At 34.6% G+C, this 27,002-nt stretch overlaps 1 pseudogene; it reads right to left on the bottom strand.

The window, feature by feature from the left end:
• Positions 1-24,895: 24,895 nt before the first annotated feature.
• LOC116278061 (U6 spliceosomal RNA) lies at positions 24,896-24,995 on the bottom strand (annotated as a pseudogene).
• Positions 24,996-27,002: the final 2,007 nt, after the last annotated feature.

Below are 27,002 nucleotides of genomic sequence, written 5' to 3'. Positions count from 1 at the left end.
ATTTCTATTACCTAGATAGACTGCCCTAGGAAACTTATGTCAGAGAATGTTTTACCTATGTTTTCTTCTAGGAGATTTATATTTCTTTTTGATTCATGGTAATATACATAGTACTATATGTATTCATATATATGTATGATACTAATCTCATTTTTTACTTGTCTTTTTAACTTTTTAATGAACAGAAGTTTTCACTTTTAGTGTAGGAAAAACTATCAACTTTTTTACATTATGTTTTGAGCTTTTTTAATGTTAAGAAAGGATCCTCTACTTCAAGTGCATAAAGATATTCTCTGGGATTGATGCTCAAAGTCTGAAGAGCTGGTTTTCAAAGTTATGTTTTTGTCCATCTAGAACTGACTTCTGTGCATACTGTGAGCTATGGATCTAATGACCCTTAATTTAAGCCATCCTTTCCCAATGCCAACTCCCTCCTGTATCAAATGTTAATATATACCCTGGCTTATTTCTGGGCACTCTAATCTAATTCATCATTATAGCTGTCTGTCTCTGCACAAATACCAAACTGTTTTACTATAGGTTCATTTTACATCTTGATATGTCTGAGAGCTTAGGTTCAACAAGCCAGATATATTGCTCAGAGATAGAAGGCAAAATTTTCTTAATCTCTTTATTTCTAGAGATGTTTGTACTTTATAATTTATTTTATCCTCTTTAAATACAGCTATACACACTTTGTTTTGTTTAGAATGTGTCTGGTATATCTTTCTTTCTACCTTTTACTTTGAACCTTTCTTCATGTTTCTATTTTACTTGTGTCTCTTATTTAGAACATACAGCCAGAGTTTCTTTGTATTTCCATTTTGATAAACTTTTATTTTACTAAAGAATTTAGTCTATTTACATCTGTTGTGATGTCCACGCAAAATATCTGGAATTATTTCTATCAACATTTTTCTATGTTTCTTAGTACAATTCCCTCTACTAGTTTCACAGCTCAGTTTTGAATTTCTGTTTATTTAGTGGTTACCCTAGGTATTTAATTTATGTTACTTAAAAGGTTCTGAGGTTAATAGTATCATTAATTTGAACAAAAATGGCAGATAAGCTGGTGAGGAGCCAACTAGAATAAAGCAAGCTTAGGCTCTTGTATTATCTGAAGAGAAAGTTATGTCTGGAAAACCTTATACCAGAAATACTTTACACTTAATTTTTCAATTTTTTGTGGGACCATAGGTAATATGGTCTCAAACCAGCAGTTGGAAAGAACTGTTAGGAATTCTCATAGGGGACTCTTTCCACTCATCCAGAGCTGAAGTATCCTCACAATGCCCTCTGCAGAGCAGGCTTACATTGACATTGTTTGTTTTTCATCATTTGCTTATTGTTATTGTTACTGTGGTTTACCCACTGAACATATCACCTTTGTAAGACTATATCAGATATGATCTCCCAATGTTTGTAAACCCAGTATTTTGCCTCCTACCTCTGAGCAGTGCATCAGCCTGCTAAACCTAAAGTTCTAGGCCAGTCCTTCTCAAATTACCTGAGGTGAAAAACTAGCTTTTTTGTTTTTGTTTTTGAATTTCCAGTCCTTTGCAGATCAATAATCTAGTAAAGTACATTTGAAATGTTGAAGCAATGTCAAATTACATACATTTCTAAACACACAATCTCTTCCAAAACCACTTTTCTACACAAATAAAATTTTTAAACTTCTTGTGCTTCATATTGCCAAAAATGGAAGTCCCACATTCCTTTCCCTATTCTTGAAAAATTATTTTATATAATTATATTATATTCTGAAGTTAACCTTAGAAATTACTTCCTTCCTGAAAATACTATACTGCTGAATCCAAATTTAATTAAACTCATTTCTATATTATTTTCATAATAGAATGACCAGTAACTCTAACATGCACTATTTATAAAGATTAGTAATTTCTTCACCAATGCACATGATAATCTGAGATGAAGCCTTTATCCTCAAGACAATACTTTTCAATGTTGCAATTATATCAAGTACTTTATATTCACACATAAACATAGAATCAGGTTTATAAATTTAATTGTGTTGAAAAACTATATTAAGTACTTAATTGTCCCTAAACTGCCTTAAATTTAACTTAATACTATTTTATGTACTATTTACTATCAAGACTGTTTTCTACTTAATAATTAAATGGAAGGGAGGAAATACTACATAGACATGCAAGATTTGTGATAAAAATAAAACCAGGCAGAATGAACCCTGCACTCTAAATTATATATACTCAATAACTGTTATATACAAAATATGATCCCAGTTCATAGATGAGACTGTATTTACTGTATTGGGCATGGTGTTACAAAACACAAATCCAGACAAGAAATAATTTCCTTCTGACATTGTGCTTCATTGAAGAAATTAAAGAGTTATTATGTCATGACTACTGACAAAAGTGCAAAAATTCAGTAGAAAAATTAACCTATGAAACATGCTATCTGACAGCTAATACTGAACCTGTAGTATGAAAGGTTAAAGATTTTTAAGGTTATTGCAGATAATGGAAGAAAGCAAAACAAGCAGAGTTCCTGAGTTATAGCTTTTAAATATATGATGTGAAAATAAATCTCTGATTTGAAAGAATGATTTGCTAACACATTTTCATCCTATGAAGAATATATAACCGTCTCAAAAATTTTTAGACATATTTCTGTTTGTTATGTGTTTATGTTCTAGCTATTTTGAAATCATGCAGTCATTATCTAACAGCAATAAAAACGAGAAATATTAAGACCTTACTCAGAGGAACTCACCATGGCTAATGTGGTTGGAGGTAGTGCACATTTTTCTTGCCAAATTTGATATTTAACCTAATGTTTTCAAAATCAGTTGTAAGAATGACTGAAAACATTACTTGCTAATGTTGTCCTTCCACCACCACCCCTTCATAAATGTTATCAATTACAACTTTTCATTAGACTAGATCAATAAATACATTTCTACCAGAACATGTGTTTATTTTTACTACATTCCAAAACCATTATAACAGAATTTTAATGCATTTTAATACATAAACTAGAATGAAAATTCATCACTGCCTGAAAGCTCAGATTTTATTTAATTACCAAATGATCATATTTTAAATACAAAATTCTACATTGTTAGTATCTATTGAAATAGAACTTATAGGTGAATAATCATGTCACAAAAAAACCTGTACTTCTGTCCAGCAAGAGATGGAAAAAAGCTTCTGTCCAGCAAGAGATGGAATAAAGTATTGTAACAGTTTCAAGATAATTGATACTCTGTAAAAAATCCTGAAATAATCAATAAAGATACCTCAGCTCTTTTTGCTTCAATATTTTGATTACTGTAGATGTTCCATTCCAAAAAAAGGTGTTTGTCTATTCACTCGCATAAACTTCTAACAGAATATATTTGTTAAAATAGGCTTAGTATATTAATTAATATTTTCTCACAAAATTTAACATTGAATATACAACATTTATGTTTTTGTTCTAGATATTTTTATAAAAGCATTCCTCAGTGATACGTTATGTCATGAAATATGCACGAACCATAAAATTTGTTAATATTTAAAACACTGTAAGTTATGATAATAACTGAAAATGCTATATTCAAAAATTATTAGGTGTGATCGTTAAGAACTCCCTACTCAGTTATTTTATCCTCAATTTTTGTGTGTATATTAATCCAGCATGGAATCTGTAGAAAATATCTAATATTAATCATTTATATTCATTATACACAAATGGAATAAAAATTGCTCAGAATTGTTCTGAGATTGAGCTGTACCTAAATTTTAAAAAAGAAACTTTTAGAAAGTTGCTAGAGGCATTAATAAAAATAGAGAAATGATTAGAGTTGACTTTATCACTTTCAAGTAATTTTGGAATATGTACTTAAATACAGTCATTATTTATTGAGTACTTTCTATGGGTTCAGCAATTTAAATTCTACACTTGTTTTAGCACATCGTCCTTCACCTCTTCTACCTCTGTAACCAAAATACATCTTCTTACTATAAAAATATACTGAGTACCATTCCCCAAAGAGAATTATAGAATACAGTGAAACAGTATGTTTTCCAAATATGAAGTACTTTCTATAACTAACACTGCATGAATTTGTCTCTGTATAAGGCATTGCATTTAGCTCACTGTATTCATAATTGCAGTTCAGTTTTCAAAGAAGTCTTCTTTTCAAAAAGAGAAATAATGATAAAAACTTGTTGAAGAGAAAAAAGGAATTTCATAAGAAGAATTAGGCATTTTTTCACAGCTATTTTGGCTTTGCAGAAGGTAGCAAAATGTCCTCCATGCTACTGAAATCTCTTATTTTCTTACTATGTTCCAGTGCCATCACATATTATGGAATCCAAGTTGTGACATCAGAAAAATTAAACTCAGAACATTTGATCATTCTGCATCTAAGCATACACTAGCAATGCAGTGATTTGACCTTTGAAAGAAGACAATTCATGTGCACGTATCTCATGCCTGTCTGCCTTCCATATACTTAGGAAGTTGATGATTGCTCCCAGCTATGTTGATACACTTCTATCCACTTGACTGGCTGTGGATAGGAGGCAAATAATCTATCTGTTAAGAGGTGATCTTCTTTGTAGATGTCTCACCTAATCAGAGTAGGATATTGGTAAATATAAGTAGGTATGCTACTTTATCTAGTCCCACTCCAACCTGCACTGCTGTCACTTGCCATATACAAAAGGTCATTGCAAATACTGCTGTGAAATGGCCCAAGGAATGAGTGTCTTCAACAAGTATCCTGTGGCAATGGACAGTGGGAAACCCTTTCTGAGAAATATATTGCATATCTTCACAGATAATCCAACTGTAATGTTGGTTTAATTTTCCTCAGGAAAAAGAATATTTTCCACTACATACAATATTAAACTATATAAAATTGCCAACATGCAAATATTTTTGATCCATAAGAATGCTGATTTCTTAAGGTTCAACGAAATATATCCTATAATCTAATATAAAATGTAGGGGGGAACTGTCATCTCTAGTTTTCTTTCAGATTTCTATATTACTAAAAACAGAAATTTTTCTCTGGTGGCCTACATCTCTGCCTGAATTTCCAGAATGTTAAAAAATGACCGAAGCAGCAGAACTCTTAGAGCATTTTCTATCAATACTGGTGGTTTTTCAAGGTGTGATGCAAGTCCCACTCGTTAGGTAAGGTGAATTTTGTGGTATACTGGTGAACATGAAAGCTATTAGAAAATATGCAACTAGCATTTTCAACTTGCATGTTTTAATGGTAATACTTCTTAAAACAGTCAAATTTACTTAAGTTTTAAAAAGTGATTCATTGAAAAACTTAAGCAAATAAAAATACGTATGGTACTCATATGGACGACAAAACTGTGAAAAACATTGGTCTACAGAACTGCAATTTTTCATATACTACCATATATTATATGGCTGATAGTCCCAAGTTTCTCCAGGGAAGACAAAAGGACTTATATTTGAATGAACCGTATGAAATTGTCATTTTTGTTGATAAAAAATAAAGACTAATATTGGCAATTTCATAAGATTTGACCTCAGTGTATCTCTTTGACCACAAAGCATTCAATGACTAAAAGGTGTTAAGTAAAAATTAAATTTTGATTGAATGACTGGATTTAACACAAAGACTTCGAGTTTTTTGTAAGTCTCAACGTGAATACGAAATATATCAACAAGTTTAAGAAAACTTGCCTGAAACAAATGCCAACTGAAACATAAGGATAGAAGTCAACATGTTTAACTCATATGTAAATATTAAAGACACACGGATTCTTTTTCCACAACACTCTTCCCTGATAGCAACACAAAAATAAATGATTATCCCTCCCAAGAACTCACACCTTTGTTGGTCTGCATCCAAATTGGCTCAAAATCAAGGAAAAATTCATTTCTCCATTTCCTCCAAAGATATGGAGTCTAACGAATTAAGAAAAAAAGACAAACTCAGGAAGCCTATATGTTCTTCCCTATAGAATAACATATAATTAAAAGCAAATGTTTGAAATCTAACAAACAACTTAAGGAGAAGAATCAAGCATATTTATCCCCCCCCCGCAAAATCTTCCTCTCTAGACACTAAGCACATAATAATGTAATGATGTAAAATATTTACTTTGGCAAACTAATTTTTAAATTAGCTTTATCAATGTCATCAGAAACCAAATATCCCAACTTTTCTTAGCAGATCTCTCATTAATTCCTTGCAAAAAGAATAGAAAGACTATGTATTAGTAATCTCCTCAATAAGCAATCAGAAATCTATAACTCTTTGAACAGTACTTGTATTGTTACTAGGAGCAGGGATGCAGGGCAGAGAGAATATTGAAGGATGACCAAAGTCAGCACAGGTAAATAGCTTTTAACGCACTTCTCACTATTAAATGGTTTCCACTCTTGTTTAGTTTACTCCACTCAATCTAACACACTCATCTAGCTTAGAATTTCTAGCTATGATGCCAGGGACAAAGAACTTAGGAAAAGGAACCCTTATTTAGAAATGTATGTAAGTCAACAATATAGAAATACACTCTATAAATAGATGTAACGTTCCTGTGAATTCTGTATACACAAATGGTGGTATAGTTTAGAAAAACATTACAAGTTGGAATTTAATTGCAAGGGAGGAATACTTGCATTTTTATATGCCTTTGAGAATATTTGATTTCAAATCTAATGTCTGATTTTATTAGCCAGTGCTAGTGCAATAAAATCCAGAAAGCTGAAAATAATTAGGGTTGCCAGGTAAGATACAGGATACTCAGTTAAATTTGAACTTCAGGTAAATAAAAAATAATTTTTTAGTGTAAGTAGGTCTCAAATATTGCACAGAAACACTTATACTAAAATATTATTCATCATTTATCTGAAATTCAGCTGTAGCCGGGCATCTTGGTACTTTTACTTCCTAAATCTGGCAACCCTAAAAATAATGCATGTGGAAAAGGAAAACAAAAGAAAACAAAAGTATTTTTAGTGAACAAGCTAAAGAACAAAAGACTGTTCCTGGCTTGGTGGAGGTGGTCAGAGTTAGAAGCTTTGATTACTCCCAAAGCTAAAGGAGATCTCCAAAGCTTCTAATAGGTCTCAGCTGATTTCACCATGTCTTGAAGCTGTTGGTTCTCTCATATCTTCCCATATATTTTGTTTGGTATTGGCTAGAGGGTTCACTGGTTCTTTCTCGGGTGTAGAAAACTTTCAAGAGATTGCTTTCATCACTTAGATTTAAAATTATCTACAGATTTATGTATTTCCATGATGCCAATGAAGACCAACATTAAAAAGTAGTAAAGCCAAACAAAGTAATTAATTATAAGGTTAGAAGATAATATACTTTTACTAATTACTCACAGCTTGGTGCCTACTTTTTCATGGCAGCCAATAACCGCATGTTTTTAATCACCATAATAACAATAATGACATACATCATTAACTCTATTTTATTCTTTTTTGAATTTTTTATAATACCAATAACAAAGATCATTAACCTCTGTTCTGTTAAACATCTAATCATCCATTTTAGTTAAATAAATATCATAGAAAACATTAAAGATCACTTGGCTCAGCTACACTGGCTCTCAGGAGGGGAATTCTTCCTAATGCATTATATTAGCATCAGTTTGCTCCACAAGTGTCAAATCATGAATGGTAACAAGGAAATAGATAAGGAATCATTTACGGCTTTAATCAAATTAGTTCAAAACTATCTTTTTCAAAGTAGTTTTAAATCTTATTTGTATAATTGCATTGCATTTATGAAGTTATTTTCTGAAGCTATTTATAGAATAGAGCTGCTCCGTTACTCAGATATCGTCAGACGGTTACTCACGAGGATGCCAAGATAGTGGGGTCCAACAGGTTTCTGAAGGGAATTTCTGAAAATAACTGATTTCTGAAGCCTGGAAACCTGTAGAGTGTGGCTGGTCTTGGTAACAGTTACTCTAAATCAAGATTCTTATTAAGGGCAATATACCTGCTTGCCATAGCATTTCTATGAGTTTATTACCTAAATAATCATTTCATACCAATCAGTGACATCAAGAGAACCAAAATGGTAAATAAGACTCCTACTTAAAATATTTAGTAAAGCCTTGTCCCAGATTCCAAATAAACGGTCATTTCTCTCTATGAGTCTTTATTGGTGACTTTATGAGAATAAGTACTGAATTCAGGCAGTGCTACCCAGTCTACCTGCCATAGCAGGCTTGGTTTAAGAGATTGGTGAGAAGCAGATGGGTCAGAACTACAGGTAAGATATAACATACATAACTTCAACAACATTACCCTAACCCTCTTCTTCATAACATTTAGAGAGAGAGAGATCTCTTAGCACAGGCTTTTAGGGAAAATCAGTGCTAATATCTTGATAAATAGCAGTACTTGTTAAAGTACCTCTATGCCTCTCCCTAATTTCTGGGCCCAAGATTACAGACTGGTATATCTTTTGAAAAGCAAACAAAGATATTATGCCACACAGATTTAACAGCTAGGAAAAAAATGTGCCATCCTCTCTCCCAACATACATTTTTAGCATCCTGTCTAATTTCCTATCATATGCACATCCCAGAATATGATGTAGGTGGTTTTCTATCAAACATTATATTATATATTTCTCAAAAAAATTTAGCTCTATTCATTATAACTTTGTCCAATATATCTCTCAGTCAGAGGGAGGACACTAATTCAGAAAAGAAAGAAGCTTCTGTTGGAGTAGGAAGACAAAGGTATATGTGGATTCTTCCTAGCTGGCTGTGATACCTCACATTCACCACGGTCCATACATGTAAATACAAATAGTAGTATGGCTTTACCCAGCCTCCATTTTTTGATTCAGTGTTAGTTAATCCTCTTCCAAAGATTCTGTTTGACTTTTGAATGTCATAGACACAATACAGAAAACACCAAAGTCAGAAAACAGAGATTCAAAAACGGTTTCAACAAAAATATGGCCTCAGAGAAGAAGCTAAAAGAATTAGGGTTAGTTCTTTCCCAAAAGAATAAATTGAAGGAAAACCTAGCAATTATTTGATTTGTGCTCTTTTGCCTGAGTATATTTAAGCCTCTGTTTTTATTTTCTTAAGGAAAGAGTACATGACTTAGTAATTAGAGAAGAAATTAACTTCTCTTTGATTGACATTCTTTGACAAATTCCCAGAGCCCATTCCACAGCCAGCATCAATGTCTCTGTCCGCCAGCTGTATCAGAGGGGTGATCTTGTGAACAGGATGTGTACTGGACAGGACGGTAAGTGGAACCCGGGATTTGGAAACACCTGAGTGTAGCAAACACTGCCATAGTTCTGCTCTCTCCTTCTTGGAGTTCATTTATTGCTTCCATAATGCCAGGAACTAAATGGCTTTTATTCTTCCTGAACCCAAACTCTCCACTGAAAATTATAATCTGTACTAAACTACTTCCATTCCTACTGTCCTATATTTATTTAGGTGTTCCTCTTTATGGACATTCTTTAAGACTGGTAGTAGAAATGCTTTGAGTAGTCTTTGATAAGGTACTCAATTAATGCAGGTATCTTAACTAGCCATGGACCTGGATACATGTAAAACTGAGTGATGATGGCAAAAAACACTTTGAATTTTCTGTACAATGATGTCAGAAAAAGAGAAAGCCTTTCTGCATTTTCCTATCCCTTATTTTGGGTAAAAATCCTATTTCCCTAGTTTCCAGTGCAAAACATTTGATTTAAGACACTAACTGAGCTATACTGTCATATAAGATTTGTTGACATTTCACACTGTCTTTCAAATAATTTATAACTAGTACACAGTTCATGGAAAAAAATAATGATTAAAATTTAGATTCGCCATAAATTGAAAAGTGATTCCTTTGGTTGTAGCACATTAGAATATCAGAACACAGTAACTATTTGTATTTTAAAATATGAAGCATCAATGCCAAGCAATATCTTTACATAACTCTTGAGTTTGATAGGATGGGCTTTGGTCTAAGAAGGAAAACACTATAAGTAAAAAAAAAAATCACTACCTGGATATACATTTATATGATTAAGTGTATATATATATATATATATATGTGTGTGTGTGTATATATATATATATCTCACAATAAGTGTTTTGAATGGACAAGCATAAATATATTCTTGCTTCTTATTCAAAGAAAAGTAGTATTGCTATTCTGGTACTATTATGATGAGTTCTAACAGAACTGTTCAGCAATAATAAAATTGAACAATTTTAAGACTTATATTGGCAACCTTGCCCCTAATGGCTAGTATTTTGATTTCAAAAAAATTAAAATCAGTTTTCATCTCAAACAAAATATTATGTATTATAGTCAAAAATACAGGTGATAACTGATAAACTTAATCATAAATTTCTAGGCCACCTTGAATATTACATCATTAGTCAAGACAGCTCATATATATTCCAAAATAACAAAAACACTAATTCAAAAAGATACATGTACCCCCAAGTTCACAGCAGCATTACTTATAACTGCCAAGATATGGAAGCAACCTAAGTGTCCATCAATAGATTAATAGATAAAGAAGATGTGTGTGTATACACACACACACACACACACACACACACACAATGAAACACTACTCAGTCATAAAAAAGAATGAACTTTTGCCATTTGCAGCAATGGATGGACCTGGAGGGCATTATGCTAAGTGAAATAAGTCAGACAGAGAAAAAAGACAAATATCATATGACATCACTTATATGTGGAATCTAAAAAACACAACAAACTAGTAGATACAACAAAAAAGAAGCAGACTCACAGATACAGAGAACTAGTGGTCACCAGTAGGGAGAGAGGAGTAATATAGAGGTGAGGGGGTGGATGGTACAAACTACATCAGGTGCGAGACAGGCTACAAGGATGTACTGTACAACATGGGGAATATAATCAACATTTTGTAATACCTGTAAATGGAGTATAACCTTTAAAATTATATAAAAAAAATTTAAAGACTCAACCCATAAACTACACCTTCAAACCTTTTCAGGAACCTGCTCCAAGACAACCATTCTTATTGAAGTATGACCTAAATTCTCCTTAGACAAGGTAAGCATTCTCCTTAATAAAGTTTTTTAAAGAACAGAAATAAGCTTTACTCTCTTATTCATATTAGAGAAACCCATACGAAATTTCTGTTTTTATAAGTTTAAAAACTGGTTAAATGTTAGCAAATTCACATAGTTCAACCTCATGTTTTCTAGACAGGGTCAGTGTTCCTTACAGAAGTAATTTGTGAGACAAATATGTTGAAGTCAAATTTTCCTGGATTCCTTCATTAAGTTTAAAATAGAAGGTGCTACTCCTTCAATAACAGATGAAAGACAAAGATTTGATGTTAGACTATTTTTCCAACTGTGGAAGTCGTATATTCCATGCTATAAAATTTGGGGATAATATTTGATGCCTAAATTCAACATTTTGCTGAACATATTTTTCTGGAAGCAGTTATAAAAATCTAAAGAGATCTGCAAACCTATAAAAACAGTATCACAGTTGTAATTTTTTTTCTTTTGGAAAACATTATTTATTTTGGAATATGTAGTTATTTGCTTTTGAAAAATATGTTTTTTAGGTTACCTACCATGGGTTTGTTGCTAATTTTAAATGAATTAATGAATAAATATGTTGTAACTTCACAGTTTATATAGTAACTATCGATAGACATAAGCCACAAAAGTCAAAGTTCTATGGGTTTTTAATAATTTTTAAGAGTGTAAAATGTCTCTGGGACCAAAAAGTTTGAGAACTACTGGATTAATTAAAGAGATAAATCAGAAAAAGAGAAAGGAGACAACAGACATAAGGCATTTTATAAATCCTACCATTCATTTGGTGCTAAGGGAACCTAGCCTAGACCTGCTTCTAATAAGAGAGTACCTGACTGGCAGAATATCTGAGACCTCATCTCATTTCTCACTTGGGGTGGAGTTGGGAGGGGAGTCCGGGCTGAGCACAGAGATTTCCACAGGCATATTTCTAAGCCTGATCCCACGCAATGTTTTACTGCTCCCAGGTGCTGCAGAGAAACCTCTGGGCAAGAACAATCCTATCCATTAATACAGCACAGCAACAGGTCTTCTCTCGCACGACTCGCTGATTTTAGATACAATTTCCAGGGTCATCAGGTTCTTTTTCCTTATCATAACAATCTTGAGAGATTAAGAAAAACAGAGGTGTTTTACTCTCAGTTTACAGATGGGAAAACAAAGACAGGTTTCAGGGTTTTACCCTCAGGCGCACAGGTTGTGTTGGGGCATGTTGTTGTGGAATTTAAGGCACCTGCTTCTAAGCACAGTACTTTATCCACCTAGGTCTGTGTCTTTAAAACTGCTTTTTAGCACCAGAAACTTTTGTAAGTGAAATCTGATTCAGAAGCCCCGTAACAGAGCACAAGAGAGAGCACAGCTGCAGGTGCTGAGGGGGCTGGCGGTCTGGAGTCTCACCCATTTTGCTTCTTTGCAGCCAATTCTCTCCCCTTGCCCTCCCCATCCCTCGCCCTCTCCTCTTGGGACCAGCCTGCCCCAGACCTTCTCTTGTTTAGTTTTCCCTTCTATGCCAAGACTCTGCTTGCATTACTCTGCCTTCCTAGGCTTCTACTTAAATATGTTTACTGTATTTCTTCAAATATACTCGTATTCTTGTAAAAAACATAGTGGGTTTCTTTTTTTTGCACAAATGGTATTATGTTATAAATCATTTAAATCATGTTCTCTGTCTTACTTTTTGTCCTATTAACACTGCTCTTAAAAATCTACCCAGATTTTTCTCTCTGCATGTAGCTGGGTTTTTTATATGCACCTATGATTCTATAATATATATGAAAATGCCATATTTTACTTATCCATTCTTCTATTGATGAATCCAACATTCCACCAAAGAAAACTGATGATATTTTTGACGTATCACCTTGGGGTCAGGGAGAGAGTTTCTCTGGGGTAGTCACTGGGCTGTTGGGTGTACACAGATACAATCTTACCACATGCTACTGAACCGCCCTGCAGAATGGCCCCCCTACCACAGAGCAAGAGAGTTGCTCACTACTCCCTAAAACTTGCTGCTTTCCTTTTTAATATTCCATATGTTGTTGAGTGTTAGGTGTCATCTCATTATTGTTCTAATTAACATTTCTCTGATAACTTTGATACTGAGCATTTCTTCAAACATCTGTTAGATTTTGCGTTTTCCTGCCTGTGAAGTTGTGTACACCTTCTGGGCATTCTCCAGTGGATTTTGTTTTTTTCTTGGGGACTTCTAGTTTTCTTTTCTATGGTAGATACAAATCCCTTCTAAGTTTTAGATGTTTCACACGTCTTTGTCTGGAATATGAACTTTGTTTATTGTATCCTTCATTCAGTGGGAACCCTTCATTTTGATATTGTCACATTTCTGTTTCCCTCTCTTTTTTCTTTTTAAACTTTTGGCTTCTTATTTTTCAATCTTGCATGAAAAAATTATTTTTTGTTAACCCCTAGGTCACAAACATATCCTCCTACATTTTACTCTATGTTCTATGGCTCAACCATTCATACTTAGATCTTTAACTTATTTGGTGTTCACCTATGTATACAGTATAAGGTAGGAATCCAGCTTTAATTTTCTGCATTTAATGAGCTAATTTCCTGAACCCTTGCTGTCTACCCTTTCTTTGTGGTGCTTCGTTTATCATATTTTAATTGAATCAGTGTTTCTATGTTCAATTAGTGAAATTTATCTATTTACTGTTACATTAGAACATTTGTCCTTATTTCATATTTTTGGTCATTCTTTATTTTGTTAATTTTTATTTTCTTTTTCCTTTCTATTAGCTAGTACAAAATTTCTTTGATTCTTAAAATCAGGCTTTCACTTTCTCTTCTTCTAGTCATTGCTCATTCGTATTCTGTTTATCTTTCTCTAAGAATTTCTGAAACGCATCTGTACCTTATCTCTCCCCCTTAAAATAAACACGTTCTTGGTATCCTCCTTCATCCCTGCTCCAAAATGACATGTCTAGATTTTTAATTCTGTATTATTCAGATATTATTTTTGTGTGCTTCATTTGTCATGCTTTTTTGAAAATAAAAAAATAAAACTAACACTTAGTAAGTTATTTACTCACACTCTGACTTTCCACTTATCTTGTTGTTACATCCTGTATTTATTCCTCTTATTATTTAGGACTACAGCCTCTCCAGTACATTTACCAAGCATGTCTTTGTGTGATATATTTTCTGATTGCTTGTATGTAGGAGACTATATTTATTATACCTTTACATTTAAATAAGAATTTAACTATTTTTTTAATCTAGTTTTAAAATTAAAATTTAACTTCAACATTTTAAAATAAGGGCTCCTTTGCGTCCCTTTATTTACTTTTCCTGTTTGTTGCCACTGAAGTCCTAATGGACCCATAGAGACCCAGGAGGAAACAAAGGATGGAGAAGACTAAGTGGAAGGGGAGAGCACATACAGTATAAGGAATACAGACCTCAGAGTCACAGGGACATGTTACAGGGACATGAGTTTGAGCTCAACATGACAGAGCATTACCAGAAGAGATTCAAATATATATATATATATCCACAAACTAGGGCAGTGACCTGGGTTGGTTAACTCAGGAAAAATAAATCCCCCAGTTTTTCAATAAGTTATGATAATCCATGAATTTCCTCACTATATTCATGAGTTGTATCCAAGAATCCACTTGAATTTCAAGAGCTGATGGCCAGATCCAGGTGTTTCACATAACTTATTATACCTAGGGATTTCGTGGCAAAAAGAAGCTGAAAAAATATACATACAGAAATTGAGGAAGGTTTCTCCATGAGTTCATTACTTAGCCAATAAATACACATTTCGATGCTTTGTTGCACAGCACATAAATGTTGATACAAGATTTTCACTGAAAATCATACCTGCATCAGTGTAAGAAGCTGTGCATGTGATTCAACATTGTCAGATAGTATTATATCACCTTCTGGTTTTTGTTTGCATTCATTTGTTTGCTTATCCTTTCCCTTTCAACCTTTCTCAGTCACTTTGAGATAGATGTGTCTCTTATACATCTGTATGTCAGGGAACATGTTGGAATCTGTGAATACAGTGATGAACACACTGAATACATGCCTACCCTCACAGAGCCTGTGTTCTCCAAGGACAGTGAACATGAATGCAGGCACTTCATACCCAGAAACTAACAAAGTACTGGGCATATAAGATGGTAGGAATAAATAGATATTGATTGAATGAACTTATGTTTTCAAAATCAGTTACTAAGGAAGTGGTAGAGCATTTGACAACAAAATCAGTTACTAAGGAATTGAAACTTATGGCCACACAAAAGCCTGTACACAGAGATTCACAGTATCTTTACTCCTAATAGCCAAAACTTAGAAGCAACTAAGACATCCTTCAGGAGGTAAATAAACAGTGGTACATTCAGACAATGGAATATTATTCAGCACTAAACAGAAATGAACTATCAAGCCATGGGGGGGAAAAACATGGTGGAAATATAAATGCATATTATTACTAAGTCAAAGAAGTCAATCTGGAAAGGCTACATAGTATATGATTCTAACTATATGACATCCTGAAAAAGACAAAACTGTGGAGCCAGTAAAAAGATTAGTGGTTGCAGAGGGGTCAGGGAACAGGGGTCAGGAGTGGGGTGTACAGGATTAAATAGGCAGAGCACAGAAGATTTTTAGGGCAGTGTGAATATTTTGTATGATATACCATAATGGTGGGTGCATGTTATACACACCTTTCTGTAGAATGTACACCAAGAGTGAACCATAATGCAAACTATGAACTGTGGAGAATAATGATGCATCACTGTAGTTTCATTGATTGTAACAAACATACCACTGTGGGACTAGATATTGACAGTGGGGTAGGCTGTGAATGTGTGAGCAAGGTAATATGAGAACACTCTGTACCTTATCAGTTTTGCTGTGAACTGAAAACTGCTCTAAAAAAGTAAAGTCTTAATTAAACAAAGAAGAAGGAATTAATCAAAATCCTGCTAAATTCTTCAAAGGAGAATTATACAGAGCTAAAGGAACATTTAAAAGAGATATCTAATCTAGGGACCAGAAAGCTCCCTGATAAACGACTCTTCAGCTCAAGGATGCCAGAAAATAAAGTAAGGGAAAAGTAGTCCAAGAAGAGGGAACAGAATTTTTTTTCTATTTTCATTCAGCTGTATTTTCTAGTTCTGCATAGAGAGCAACATTTATAAAGCAAGTAAATATATAAAGTGGAACAAGTGCTATGATAAAAATTTCTAGCTACTATAAGGACCTACAGGAAATAAAACAAGGCAAGGGGAGGCAATCAGGAACAGCTTCCCAAAAGTGCCATTTAATGGGTTGTTTATGTAAATATAGAATGAATACATAGAGCTTTATGAATAAATCAGAAGATTTTTTTCATCAGCTGTAAAATGAAATTTCCATTTTCAGAGTTGCTATGAAAATTAAAGAATAGTTAGATTAAGCTACTTTAAATCCAGTTTCAAACAAGGCAATAAATAATCACATAAAAAACAAGTAAGACTCCTAGTACAATGCCTACTACATATTAAGCATTTAATAAATGATTTTTTATTATTATTATAAGTAAAAACTTAGTTTCTTTTGTAAAATGCTATAATCTTATGGGATTCCATTGAGGGTTAAATTAAATTAGAAAATGTAGGTTAAGCATATATTACTGTTTAGAATTTAGTAAAAATCAAAATGATCATGTTTCATAGTTAAAAACACATAAATAGCTGTTAGGTAGGTATATGGATAGTCACTGATATTGGTAGCATAAAGAAATTTAATGTGATGGAGAAAAGCATCGACATGTACTTGGGAATGTAAGGTGTCTCTGGCAAAGTTTCCAGAAGAAACCAGGAGCCATCGAAATGAGGAGAAATGGAACAAGTAAGGAAATAGAACCTGTACAGTTCCCAGCAAGGACTCCCCCAGGACAGGGACATCATCCTTTAACAGAACATCCGAGCTTCTTACCACCCAAAAATGGAAAACCAAGAGATTTCATAAATCTGTAATGAAGCCAGGGAATTAACACAAATAAAGTAAAATTCAGTTATCTACCATTTTACTCCTAGACTGAGAGAGATCTCAAGTTCATGAAGAACAGCAAAACTGCCCCCTTTATACAGCAACTGAAAACCCTGAGTGTTTCCAACCACAATTCATGAAAGCAGCTCTGGGGGTCTTGGATCAGACATTTTACACTGGGAAAAAAAGGCAAAATATCCATGCCTGCTGAGGTTAGCCATTAATATCAAGATGAATAGAGGGTTTTTTTACAGCTCAAAAACTATGACATTGAAGGTTTACAGTTACAGGTAACATATGAGACACCAAAGAGGAGAAAATATGAAGAAAAAATTAAGCTGTTAGCCTGAATGTTCTTCTCAGTATTTCTTATGAAAATAAAGAGAATAGAGAAAAAAACATGAAGGATAATCTTTAATGGAAGCCCCTTGATAGATTTACTGGTGGACTGGGGAAAGGGTGAGCCTAGAAAAAAAGGAAGAAATGGCACTTTTCAATAGAAGAGGTAGTGAACACCTCAGCTAAAAGTTTCTGTAATCATTTCTTATTGAAAAGGTAAATCAGATGGGCTTACTAAAGCAGCAATAAATAACTGCAAATGCACAAACATCGTGGAATTACGAATAAAAATCTGGGTAGGAGTATCTATTTTACTGTGATATCTCCATGGGAGAATGCCAGAGATAAAGGGAAACGGGTTGGACACCATAAGCCTCTTAAAATGACCACTTGGGGTTTGCTGCACACACACTGTGAAAATAAAATGCTGCTTCAATTTTATTGGTTCAATCTATCCAGGATCATAAGTATGTAATCAGGTATGTTTCAGAATATTACATTTTAAAAATAGCATTCTTATTTTATTTGCCTAATCTCTCATTGCCCTTCAAATCAGTTATTTGTGCACTTGACATGGGCAATATATAACTTCATGTTTTCTCCTTGGATTCTGTAAACAATATAACAAAGAAAACAATTTGGCATCATCAGCTCAATATTAACTGAACATTTCAAAAGTAAAGAGTTTTCTTCAATGCTATATTGATTACCTGACACAATCCTTCCCAGGAGGCAGCATATATTCCAAAATGCAAGAGCATATCCAAATTCAAAATAAGTTCTATTAGAGTAGACTGCCAAGGCAATTATCAAGATGATTCAGGGATAAATCCCTCTTTTACCCAAGCCTCAAATTATGCTCAGACATAAAGACATTCTTAACCTAAATCAGGTACAACATTGTCCCAGTTCTCCATTTTATCCCAAGCACCAGAAACCTTAAAAAAGGAAATATAAAAGAAAGTAAAAGTAATCCGTATATTTCGCATCTTAGGGTATAAAAAGTGTTGCTTGAATGTGATTACAGGGTCCAGTTAAAGAGAAGAAAATTGTCACAAATCCTTAATATTTATGTTGCATTTTATGAAAATATTACTTATACTTTCCTGGTACTAAAAGTTGTACATATTGAACAAGCATTTTGGGGGTTGCCTATTCTATGCTAGGTCCTGAGATCTCGACATTACATATACCAAAAAAAAAAAAAAAAGTAAAATTCAGCTTTTACTCGTAACAAACATATCAGTGAGAAATTGCATCCAGAGTCTAGTATCAGGGGTATACCTAAAAAGAGTGAGTAGCCCAGGGACAGTATGGTGGTTTCTGAAGCACCAGGCATTTGGGTTTCTTGGATCTTTTCCCTTCAGTATCTTTTATCCTTGGAGTCACAATCTGGCTGCTGGAGTTCTGGCAATAAGATATTGGCAACCAGACCATTCCCCTCCCCATTTAAGGAAACTTCCTCTCTACCCCCTCCAACTAAGTAAAGCTTACATTTCATTGGAGAGAACTTAGAAACATGGCCACACTCAGCTGCAAGGAAACCTGAGAATCTTTTAATTAAAAAGAGGAGGATGGGTATTGAGTAGGCAATAGAATGCTTGGGCAAAGTGGTAGGTGAGGCTAATGGCTGGGCATCCTTTTATTGACAGTATAGCATAGAGGTTAAAGCCCAGACTCTGTTGTCACATTGCCTGGATAACCTTGAGGAAGTTAGCTACTCCCTTTGCATCTCATCCATGAAATGGTGATAATAACCGTATCTACCTCACATGAATATTAAATGAGCTAAAACAGGAGAAACCCTTAGAAAGCATACTAAAATACAGTAAATGTTCAATATATAAGATCTATTGCTAGTACAATGTTAATGGTCTAGTGTGTCTTTGCATAAGAAACAACAATGCCATTAACTAGGGATTATGACCCACCAAGAGGCCTGGCATAATTAGATTTGTTTCTTAAGAAGAAAACATCATCTGGTGTGGTAAGATTTAAACTGTTGTCAAGGAGGTTAAGAGGACATTTCAACTGAGATGATAAGGTTCTGAACTAAGTCAAGGAGATGGACTGTATTTTAGACTCTTGATAATACTGCCAAATTTCTTGTTGAAAAACTAGCAATTTTGTCTACCAACAAGATAGTGACAACTCACAAAAATGTAACACATTGATATTTTTCTTTAAAGTTTTGCCAATTTATTAAGTGAAATCATGTGTTTTATTATTTCTTTAACTTGAATGTTTTTCATAAGAATATTAGCATTGTATTTCCTATGTATTTATCTGTTATATCCTTTTCCACCTATATATTTATAACAGTGGTCCTTCTACTGTTTCTATGAGTTCATATATACTGTTTTTAACTATTTACATACCCTACTGGTTTCCAGATTTAAGGCTGCATGGGGGAAAGGTCAAAGGGGGACTTCTCTTGATTTAATTGATACACCAAAAAAGAGGCAAAAGAGGAGAGACAGTTCAAGGGGGATAGTTTCGTGGAAAAAGTCATACAAACCCTCCTCTCAAAAATCAATGACATTTTTAGTAAATTCTGTAGAGATTCAAAATATTTTGAAGAGTACATTTCCTATGGAGAGAACATGAATACTCCCTGAGTCCTGCTTTAAAGTCAGTGGGGAGTAAAACCAGAATTTGCTCAAGGGGAAAAGCAACCATTGGTTACCCTTATTAAGGTTATTCTCATGCACTTTATATAATTGATGTCATTATGAATTGAAATATTTTTCCATTATGGCTCCTAAGTGGTTGTTTCTGGCATACAGGAAAGCGGTTTTAGATAATTTTAACGGATTCTTAGAAATCCTGAGTTTTTCATTTGATTGTCTTGAGTGCTAATGATGATTTTAGTGATTATAAGTCTTGATTATACTAAATCAATGAGGGAAGTAGTGTTTAGATATATAAAGATCAAGGAAAGAATAATATTTTATCAAGAAATTCATACATTATTACACTAGACACTTAATTCTTTTATTCTCCTTGAAATATTGTCTTATGTCAACTTAGAGTTAAAATGAGGCTTCTGAGAGCTGTAATTATTACTCTGAATGGTCACACATTTTCATAACATTTACTCACAAATTTTATTACATCTATTAAGTATACAAAATATATCTAGATTAAAAAACATGCTTGGTAAGGCTAAGATACCAGAAATAGGAATTAAAGGAACAACTACTTTTCCTACTCAATGCACTTCTCACACTAAATGCATAAGGTTTGGGGGCGGGGATTTTTTGTTTTCCTTATATTAAACAATCCTGAAACAAACTGCGAAGAGTTACCACAGACTCCACAGGTTAAGGGCTCAGTTCACAAGATTTTCCCTCACTTCAGATGACAATCACAAACTTCAGGCTACATCTGATCAACCAGCTCTAAACTGAAATTCCCCTGAGCTCCTCCATAGGTATGATAATCTTCTAGAAAGGCTCACAAAATTCAGGAAAGGACTCGACTTACTATTACTCATTTATTATAAAGAATATAATTCATGAATAGCCAAGTAGAAGAGATGTGTAGAGCGAGGTGTGTTGGAAGGGGCATAGATCTCCCATGTCCTCTTGGGCACAGCACCCTCCAGCATCTCAACAGAGGGTTCTCCGCTCTCCAACCCAGGTTCTCTGAACCTCTTCAGTGAAGGTTTTTACAGAGGATTCATTATGAAGTTATGATAGATTAAATCACTGGATCATAGTTGATTAAATCCTTCAACCTCCAGCCCCTCTCCCCTATCTGGAGGTAGAGGGTAGGGGGATTGAAAGTTTTAACCTTCTAATCACAAGGTTGGTTCCCCTAGGCAAACAGTATAATTTTTATAGGATTTGCAAAAGTCACCTTATTAACATAAAGCCAGGTATGGTTGAAAGGGACTCCCTATGAATAACAAAAGAGGCTCCCTTCAGTTGTAGGCTCTAGTCTGTTTCAGGAGTCAGGGACAACAACTAAACATTATAAGGAAAGATGCTCCTATTGCTCTTATCACTTAGGAAATTACAAAGAGTTTAGGAGCTCTGGCCAAGAGCCAGGGATAAAGACCAAAAATATGTATTTCTCACTATATCACAATATCATAGTAATAAAACCTAAAGATAAATTGAATCTTAAGCAATATGCATTGTTCTGATGCAACTGAATTTTCATCTCCAGAAACATAGGGAAATGAAAAATAGAAAACAGCAAAATTTAACAGAAATATGATTTGGCCAAAAAGAACAAGCATATGTAGATGCTGACATATTATGATTTAAAATACTTAAATCATTTGAAAGAGCTGTCTATATTCATTTTTTTGTTTAAAAATTTCCTTACTATATATGGTTAAGAAAAAAACTCAGAAAAATAAGCAATATGTTTAATTCTAAGTGTGTGTTTATATGCTAACAGAGATTATCTCTAGAGATTCACAGATAATGGACTTTTCTGTTGTTGTTTTTCAAATTTTTGACAATAAATATCTAAAACTTTTGACAGTGAAAGGGAGCAGGACCTTGTGGGCCCCACCCCTTCCACCCTTGCCTCTTGTTTATAGAAAGGCTGAAGTCTCCCAGGCCTCCCTGAGTCATGGACGAACAGGCTCAAGCAGTTGATTAGGACAAACCTTCAGGCACTGGGGGATGGCCACGATTCTGACTACCTATCACAATGATTAACTGAGATTATTCCCCTATTTTTCTGTAAAACTTTCATGGCTGAACAGAATCTCTGGAGATGGTTTTTTGGGGGGATGCTTGGTCTACCAGACTGCAGCCATTCTGGTTAAAAGCAACTTTCCTTTTTGTTACCAAGGCTGTTGCCCCCAGGACCAAATCCCTCCCTCTCCCTGACTAGAAACCAATCACTTTACTCTAAGTTGCAGGAGGTGGCTGCAGAGAACTGGTTAGAACCAAGGGAGTCCAAGATGGTGAAGGATCTGACTTCCAGTGGACCTTGAGCCTCATTATATGTTCATTGTAATATATTAACATGCTAAGTGACACACCCACAAGAGCCACGACAGTTGAGCACTGCCATGACAACCACAAGAAAAGGAAAAGCCCATACAAGGACTGATTGGCTCCAGCACACCCAGAAAGAGGACATAATGGCAGAAGCCTCTCATAAAAGACACCTCGGTCCAGTTGGAGCCAGAGCCATCTCTACTGGCCACCTTGGCTGACAGCTCCCCATTGGATCACTTCCTTTCTCACTCAAGCGTTTTTCTTTCCTTCTCCCTGCTGGAGCACTTTCCATTTCCCTTTCTGAGCAATAAAGTGGCTGTTCACTCTGTCCCTCTGCCTCTGCTTGGAGAATTTCTTTCACAGCCAGCACTTTTTAGGACCCACACTTTGGTGGGCTTCCTAACTTAGGGGTCCCTCCATCTGCTAATGAAACCAGAAAAAAATATGAAGTTGAAAGTGTTAAAAAACAAAATTCAATTGAGTAAATTTGAAGATCTAATTAGTTTTCTTAAGCAGGTGATTCATGAATTGGACAGCATCCATTCTATCAACTACAAGAGCACTCTGAGGGGTTGTACAAGATGGACGGTTCTTCTAGGAGGAAGGGTGGGGCAAGGCATCATTTATAAAAAGCAGACAGCTTCTTTGGGTGGAGGGAGGGAAAGCAAGGATTTTGTTATGCAGACTGCCTCTTCTTCCTCTGGGGGATTGAGAAAGGCCACATGTCAGATTACCTTATAGGTACTTGACTAGAAAACTCTATAGACTGTTCCATTAAGATTCCATTTCTGGGAGAGGTTATAATTGCAGTTAGGCCAGGTACTAAATCTAGGTTTGGTATCAAGTGATGCCATTTTCTTCTTAGCCAAAGAAAATCAACCATAATGCCCCATTTCAGTTTCTATAATTCTGTATTACAGAAATAATTTTGGGTTAATTTAAGACAAAGGTAAGCTAGACCATCTAGATGAGAATTTCTTATTAGAGAAGCCCTACACATTGGATAAAGGATAGACATCATTATTACAATTGCATAAATATTTTTAACTGAGCCGAAATTCTTGAGAAAGTGGGATTCCCCATGAGAGAATCTCCACGTTCTTTATTTGCCCTAGCTCAGATAAAATGTTCACCAGAGTTGCTTTTTTTTGCAGTTTTCTGGACAATTTATTGACAGTTCAAATGGGACCAGTAAGAATGGAGTTAAATAAAGAGAATAACAGAAATTCTGTATGTGTGTATATTCAAGGTGTGGATCATCTGTTGCTTCATTTCAAATCTGTTTCTTATCTAAATCAAATTCCTTCTTGGGATTTTCTTTAAATATTTCTCCAACATTCTGTCTCTGTGTTTTTATTTTTATATACAACTTGAAGATTTATTTGAATGTCTCCATTTTCCCAGCCAGAAAGTGCTACATGGCTTTAAAGTAAATACAAAACTTTACTTATTGATGTTCAGCTATCCAAATGTCTTTTAAAGATAACTCTTCCCTTTTTATCCAGAGCTTCATGAACCTAAGATACAAATTCTGGAATGTTCTTACTCTAGTCTCTTTTTTCCTTCAAAATATAAAACTTCCAGTCATATAGGTTAATGAAGTAAACAGAATAATCAAATAAAAGAGGAAACCTTATTAACTTCATTACTCTTTTGTTTCTCTGTCCTCTTGCTTTGGTTATATCCTGGATTCAGACATAGGAAGTCAATGCCTTCTAGCATTTATTTTAGAATGTTGGTTTGTTTGTGCTGGGGATACTTGTATGTGCAATGGTGGGGGGAAGCTATTCTCATATCTTGTCACCGCATTTAACTGAAAGGGACTGAGCATCCAAGTCAAATTTTGTGAACAAGACCATAGCATAATTTGAAGATAAACATTAGCCTTACAGGTGTTAAACAAGAATACCATCAGATTGAGGTGGTTCTAATACCTTGGCAGTCTGCTTAAGCCTAAATGCCTCAAGGTCAAGAAATCAAAACCTAAGGATAGCCAATCACAAACAGCCAATTCAGCTTTTTCACATAAGGTAAGTGCTTAAGTTATTGTCAATCAAGTAATTTCCATGCTTTGCTTCCATCTCTTCTCTATAAAAGTCTCTCCTCTAGCTCCTATCAGTGGCACACTCCTAACCACTTCCCTTTGGTGCTAGCCCTTAGAATCAATTTTTGCTCAAATAAACTCAATTTTAACATGCCTCAGGTTATCATTTAACATAGGTGAAAATCTACTTTAAACATTTATATTAGCTACAGCATGAGTTAATGTGGTTTTTTTTTTGGAGAATAATCACAATCATATCTTTATTTTTATAACTGTAAATGTGATTCAAATGTGTCCACCTATAATTTTTCAAAATCTAGTGTGGAGATGGACACCCTAGATATCTCATTGGGCTTAATTAAGGACCACTCACAGTAATACATTTTTAGTATAAAGTGTAGCACGATGTTAACCCATTTTAGCTTTTGCGCATTCATGTTGTATTTCTGGCTGAAAATGAAAAAAAGAAAAAGAAAAAAAAAAGAAAAAGAAAAAAAAGCTTCACCAATTTGTTTGTCATCTTTGCATGAGGGTAATGCTAATTTGTGTATCTGTCCAAATTTAGTATATATGCTGCCGAAGCAAGGTCATTTAGGGTGCTTTTAATAAAAGTGAACTTTGAAATACTTTAAAACACTACCTTATTTGGAGTAACTCAAACTGTTAAAATTCCCTGTTTCTAGAGCACATTTTGCATATTTCCTCTCCTTTCTCCACATAAACATTCACTTATCTGGAAAATTTTTACTAATTAAATTGCTGGGGCGGCTGTTTTTGCCCCTCCACTCCTGATAAGCACTGCATATCAAAGGCCTCAAGCTGGCATTTCTGAACCATAGATATGAAATGATCATACTGACAATTATTCAACACTTTGAGAGACAAAGACCCAGTGTTCTACCCTTATTGGGCAAAATTACTGTCCATATTTAACTAATAGGGAGTCATTTGTTCCAAATTCAAAAGGTCTCTGCATTCATTTAGGACATAAAAACAAATTATAATAGTTTTAAGGTAATGAAATTTTGAGTTATGACAAAGTAATGTTTTGCATTTTTTCCTGTATTTTAGAACCCACACATCCTGGTTTAAGATTCAGACCTCTGGACACAATTATGGTTGACCAGTAGGCTTTTTAGCTGACAAATGACTAGCTGACTTGGAAATCAGTTCTTAAGGCCTCCAGAGAGAAACGTGCTGCTATCCCTGAGCTTCCAGCTCCTGGATTTTTCACATAGTTTTTACAGAAGAAACACCTCAGGTGCACCAAAGCTTTGTGTAATGAAATCTTTCAGAACAGCCCGAAAAATATAACTTCCCCACCTGGATTCAGTGGTGGGTTAGAGCACATTTAATTTCAAGTCAATAGATTTCCTGCACATCAGCACGTAAGGGATTAAAGACAATTCTAGTTTTGTTGCCCTAAATGTACTGTTATTGTTATCAATTCATGCAGCCTTGAAATAAGTTTTCAATAAATCTAAGATTAACTATTATTTTTTTGCCTATAAATAAAATATAATCATCTTAAAAATCAATGAAGGGAAAACCATCATATCCATTAACCTGGCTCAGAATCCCTCCAGGCCCTTGGTATGAAACACAGTGCTGTGGATCTTTCATTTTATTGAGCTATATCTCTTTGTATGGCAACCAGCAGGCAAAGGAAAAAAAAATCATATCTAAAAATCAAAGGCTATCGTTTTTTGTTCTGAAAACCACTGAGGCAGGGGCTGAATATTCTTTTCTGCCTGGGGTTAATTTTTTTTTCTGCTTTAATTTGCAATCAGACGCAATAAAAGAAAAAAAAAATAAGGACATTGCCTCAAGTAGCTAGTGGCTTTATTACCATCTCTACTGCCAGTCTCCACTTTTTATCACTTCCAAATCCTTTGTTTTTAAAGTCACCTGCACAACCCTGAAATGTTATAAACACCTTTAGTTGTCTTCACCAACTGTCATTTTGTACCATCTGCTGTTACAGTCTCAAAAGCAGTAATGCATGGGGGTCAAGGCCACTTTCTCTCAGGAAACTAAAAAACAACAGAGCCAAGTCATTTAGTGTTTTTTTCTCTTTTTCCCTGTCAGCTTTACTACACCCTGGAGTGGACATTTTCCTTGCCTTTCAGTTGTGAATGTTCCTCAAAAGACGTGAACTTCACAATAAGGTAACCATACAAAAACAAGGTTTTATAGACAACCCATTATCAACTAGCAGAAGGGGGTGATTAGTCATCTGCTCCACTTGAAATAGATCCAAAAAATTCAAGCCAGTGCTGCAGAGAGAAATGCGTTTATCTCAGGATTCCAGACTAGAGCCATGTGAAGGGCATCTGCAGAAACCTTCTGAAAGACTGTAAGTAATCTCAAAAGCCAAGCAGCAAGAAGTTGAACAGCTCTCCTACTGCCCAAGACACAGTATTTTTGCCTACCTCTATACCCCTTCACCTGAGATGATCCACACTTTTCACCTCTCTTTGGATGAGAGTCAGAAAGGACCACTCTTTGTTTCTGCTTTTGCTGGCTACTAAAAATGGTCAGTTCCATTAAACCAATCCCACCACTTGGTCCAGACAGGTTCCCTAAAGTTGT

This window comes from Vicugna pacos, chromosome 6, assembly GCF_048564905.1.
Source record: "Vicugna pacos chromosome 6, VicPac4, whole genome shotgun sequence".
Classification (NCBI taxonomy): Eukaryota; Metazoa; Chordata; class Mammalia; order Artiodactyla; family Camelidae; genus Vicugna; species Vicugna pacos.
Note: the sequence above shows the minus strand (reverse complement) of the source record. Positions and strands in the feature narration are given on the sequence as shown.